Raw genomic sequence first — 5,212 nt, 5'->3', positions numbered from 1 at the left:
GGCAATACGGATATGTAGATCTCCTCCCTTGTAACCGACTCTGTGTAACCCTAGCCCCTCCGGTGTCTATATAAACCGGAGGGTTTAGTTCGTAGGACAACAACAATCATACCATAGGCTAGCTTCTAGGGTTTAGCCTCTACGATCTCGTGGTAGATCAACTCTTGTAATACTCATATCATCAAGATCAATCAAGCAGGACGTAGGGTATTACCTCCATCGATAGGGCCCGAACCTGGGTAAACATCGTGTCCCCTGCCTCCTGTTACCATCCGCCTTAGACGCACAGTTCGGGACCCCCCAACCCGAGATCCGCCGGTTTTGACACTGACAGGGACCAATGCCCATGAGGCCCCGGCCGACCCCCTGGGCTCACGAACTGGGACGTATGCCCCCCATGGGTCCCGGTTCGTAGCCGAACCGGGACTAATGGGCTGTCCAGGCCCGAACCAAAGCCCTGTTTTCTACTAGTGCTTGTCTATGTAACGGTTTTCAATAAGCTTACCTTATTAACCGGACAATTCTTAATCTCTATTGCTAAATAGCTACAATTCACTACCTACCTTTTATAGACATGCAAGCATGCCACACGAGCAAAGGATGCATACAAGTCATAAATTACATGTTTTTTCATTACTCTATGCATGCAGGGATGCCATATAATTAACTCATGTGTGTTAGTTATAAATTATTATTTTCATTAGATTTTAGTGACAATATGTGTTTTTGGCAATTGTAGAATACCTATGCATTTCATCCTTCATACTCCCTCCGTCCCAAAATATACACACTTATTTTGAGACGGAAGAAGTATTTTTTTTTGTTAGAAATTATATTTTGTTGGATTTTTTCTCTTTTTATATGTTTCATATTTTCACCTTTTAAAGCTACATTTGCCTTTCATTAGTTTTTAGATGTTTTTAAGAAACTATTTATGCATATTTTAACAAGAATCCAGCAACAACGAGCGGCGCATCATCTAGTTCTTTTTAATGCAAAGGCAGAGCTTACTCCTTTTTCTAAGGGCTCAAGTTTGATCTTAAAAAATTGTGAGGGGTGAGTGATGACTTGTGTTCTGATGGCGTCAATCCAGGTTGATAGGGTTTTAAGTAGGCACTGTTCCCAACTGAACTAAATTTGGATTTGCGACTGAAAATGCGTCACACTATCGGTGAAAAATGTGCCCATGAGGTCTTTTTTCTCCAAAGAAAATAATATATACTTGTTACATCCATGCATCTAGCTGGTTTGCATGGACGACCTGCACTCATTTCTCAGTTACGTGACCAAGATGTCAAACGCAATAATTTGCTACTCTTGGGCCTTTTTTGGTTCGGAGGAATTTCATAGGAATTTAGAGGATAGGATTTTTATATGATTTTTTCCTTTAAAGCCCTTTGTTTCATAAGAATAGATTTTTATTCCTACATAGGATTGGTTCCTATGTTTCACATTTTATATGAAAATAAAAATGAGCCTAGACTCAATGAAAAAATTTCTTTGTTGTCAACCAAATGACATCTCGTTTTCTATTCCTATTTATAGGATTTAAGATACATGTCATCTCATTTCCAACAAAATTTCTATTCCTACAATAATTCTATTCTATGAACCAAAAGAAGCCTTGACCTGAACGATCGCACTGTGCATGCAGCCGCCGTCGTTCTGGACCCATTTCTTGTCTGTTGCACAGCACATGCAGCAGTTCATCTGAAGAAAACGTATTGCATTATGGTGAGAGAATTGTTGACTTCCTGTCTTCCGTTTTCCCATACCCCAGGAGAGGCCACACTGATGGCAACCGCATGCCAAGAGCCCAAGACTGGGTCAAGGAGATGTACAAACTTGCTAACCATCGACTAAGCTTAGTTTCAAAGGAGCGTTCGCAAGCACGTAACCACTGTGGATGATTGAAGCAATGTCAAAGCCATACTTGTAGGTGTAGGTTCTCAAAAGAAAAGAAAAAAGCCATACGTGTAGTAAGGAGTGTGTTCTTTAACTTGGTTTTCGGAACGCAACGGATCGCCTGACAGTTGACACTGCCGAGACGGAGAGCATTACTGACGATTTCAGCGCGCACGCGCACGTATAGCACATGGCCGGAGCAGGATCGCCGGGCGGCTGTTGCCCATGCGGCGCCGTTGCGCGCGTACCGACCTCATGCTGATCACACACCCGGCCCGGCTGCTTTCCGTGGAAGAGGGAGTAGGACCATCAAGTCTCCATCCTCCAAGGCTCGAAGCAGCCATGCTGCAATAAACAAACAATATACTCATCCAGTCCAACTAACACGATCCTACAAGCTCCAAAACAAAGCAAGTGCCGGCCACGTACGAGAGTTCAGCCAGGAGGAAGCCATGGTTGCCATCGACCGATCTTGGTCAGCTCGAAGCGCACATACGGAGAGTGAGGAGTCGTCTGCGGAGGAGATGGGCTCGATGGGACCTGCCGCCGGGAAGCCGCACGCGGTGTGCCTGCCATACCCAGCGCAGGGGCACACCACATCACCCCGATGCTCAACGTGGCCAAGCTGCTCCACGCCCGGGGCTTCGACGTCACCTTCGTCAACACCGAGTACAACCACGCCCGCCTCGTCCGCTCCCGCGGCGCCGCCGCCGTGGCCGGCCTCCCGGGCTTCCGCTTCGCCACCATCCCGGACGGCCTGCCGCCATCCGGCGACGACGACGTCACGCAAGACATCCCCGCGCTCTGCAAGTCCACCACCGAGACCTGCCTCGGGCCGTTCCGCGACCTCCTCACCCGGCTCAACGACCCTGCCACGGGTAACCCGCCCGTCACCCGCGTCGTCTCTGACGTCGTCATGGGGTTCTCCATGGAGGCCGCCAACGAGCTCGGCCTCCCCTACGTCCAGCTCTGGACCGCCAGCGCCATCAGCTACCTCGGGTACCGCCACTACCGCCTCCTCATCGGCCGTGGCCTCGCCCCACTCAAAGGTACGTACGTACTGCTTTTTGTTTTGTTTCCCGTCAGTGCGCGCGTCAGCCATTTCTGCTCGGTGCGGCCATTGACAGCTGCTGATCGAAGCACTTATCTGAATATGTATGTCTTTACGCATGCATGCAGACGCCGAGCAGCTGACGAACGGATACCTTGACACGCCGGTGGAGGACGTGCCGGGGCTGAGGAGCATGAGGCTCGGGGACTTCCCGTCCTTCATACGCACCACGGACCCGGACGAGTACATGGTGCACTACGTCCTGCGGGAGACGGAGCGCACGGCCGGTGCGTCGGCCGTCATCCTCAACAGCTTCGACGACCTGGAGGGCGAGGCGGTGCAGGCCATGGAGGCGCTCGGCCTGCCCAAGGTCTACACGCTCGGCCCGCTCCCGCTGCTGGCGCACAAGGAGTCGCCCTCGCCGCGCTCCGCCATCAACCTCAGCCTCTGGAAGGAGCAGGACGAGTGCCTGCAGTGGCTGGACGGCAGGGAGCCCGGCTCCGTCGTCTACGTCAACTTCGGCAGCATCACCGTCATGACCAACGCGCAAATGGTGGAGTTCGCGTGGGGCCTGGCGCAGAGCGGGAAGCAGTTCATGTGGATCGTCCGCCGAGACCTGGTGAAGGGCGACGCCGCGGTGCTCCCCGAGGAGTTCCTGGCCGAGACGGCGGGGCGCGAGCTCATGGCGTCCTGGTGCCCGCAGCAGCAGGTGCTCGACCACCCCGCCGTGGGCGCCTTCCTGACGCACAGTGGCTGAAACTCGGCGCTGGAGAGCTTGTGCGGCGGCGTGCCGGTGATCAGCTGGCCGTTCTTCGCCGCCCAGCAGACCAACTGTAGGTACCAGTGCAACGAGTGGGGTGTCGGCATGGAGATCAACAGCAACGTCCGGCGGGACGCCGTCGCCCGACTTATCACGGAGATCATGGAAGGGGAGAAGGGGAAGAGCATGAGGAAGAGAGCGCAGGAGTGGAAGGAGAGCGCGGTCAAGGCGGCCATGCCCGGAGGCTCGTCTCACCGAAACTTCGACGAGCTGGTCTGCGACGTGCTCCTGCCCAAGAACTAGCTCTACATGGATCTTCACTGTAATTACAGAGTGCTACTACTGTGAGAGCGGATTATCTACCATGCACGGTATATACCGCGCATGCATTTACCCCACCATGTCAGATGTATTTTTGAAAGCGTGTCTGACAAAGTCAGGTGAATAGTATTACCTACTCTATCTATCAGCTTATCTCTTTTCTCCTAGTCAATTAGTACTATATTTTAAGTTGACGATATTTGAAACCCACATAGATCATGAAGCTCAAGTTTGATTTATGATTTGTTTGCATATTTGTAATCCTCGCGATGAGACCTTTTAAACAAGATCAGGCACGAAAATATTATAGTGAAATTTTAAACAAGACCGTGTTTAATAAAGTTTCATCGTGTTTCAAAATTTGATTTTTAAAACTTGTCAAAATATATTCGAGAATGTTCTTGTTTAAAAGTCCTCGTCACGAGAAGCACAAATATGCAGATGCATCTTCTATTGAAATTTTGGTTTATAAGATAAAATAATTTCTAATTTGTAAACACGTGAAAAAACATAGGGGAGTGAAGCAAGACATGAGATGGTGGACAAAGCATAGCTTTTGTGCATTCTTTGGTGGATAAAGCATAGTAATAAATGATTGATGTGACAAGACACAAGAGTAGTAGAATATAAGGGAATAGATGCAATTGAATAAACAACATGCGAATGAAAATAGAGCAGCTCAGACCTGCATGCATCCGGATCTCCAAGAAATGGATGGCTTAGCCATGCACGAGATATCCCGTGCATGGTAGAACATCATTTCTCCTCCTACTGTATGTTATTTGTCTGTTAAGAAAGTTCGTTCCTTCCGAGAGTGATGATGGCCCTGAGTGGAGTAACAATACGGTGGGAGTACATTTTTCGTGTTCTACACGGTGGCAATTCTTTAATCCACATTTTTGTGTCTTCATGTATGTAGTAAACATACGCTAACAAATTTAATCCACATTATTTTGCGACCATGTACGGATGCAAATTGCCATGCAACCTTTTTTTCATCAAGTTTCGGTAGCAAACCAGAGAACAAGTCTTCGTAAGTTTGCTATGTAGGATTTCCAAATTATTTTTCTAACATTCTACCCCGTTCCAGAGAAATTTTATACCCTTTTGTTATATCAGATTTTGCAATTTTATAATTTTTTATCTATGTAATATGGATGGATGTCTGCCCAGAC

General features: G+C 48.8%; 1 pseudogene; it reads left to right on the top strand.

Annotated features, from left to right (window-relative positions):
• The first annotated feature begins 2,429 nt into the window (after positions 1–2,429).
• Positions 2,430–4,234, top strand: LOC123131011 (7-deoxyloganetin glucosyltransferase-like; annotated as a pseudogene).
• The last annotated feature ends 978 nt before the right edge of the window (positions 4,235–5,212 follow it).

Source organism: Triticum aestivum, chromosome 6A (assembly GCF_018294505.1).
Source record: "Triticum aestivum cultivar Chinese Spring chromosome 6A, IWGSC CS RefSeq v2.1, whole genome shotgun sequence".
Taxonomy (NCBI): domain Eukaryota; kingdom Viridiplantae; phylum Streptophyta; class Magnoliopsida; order Poales; family Poaceae; genus Triticum; species Triticum aestivum.
The sequence above is the reverse complement of the archived record's forward strand: the minus strand, read 5'-3'. Positions and strand labels throughout refer to the sequence as shown.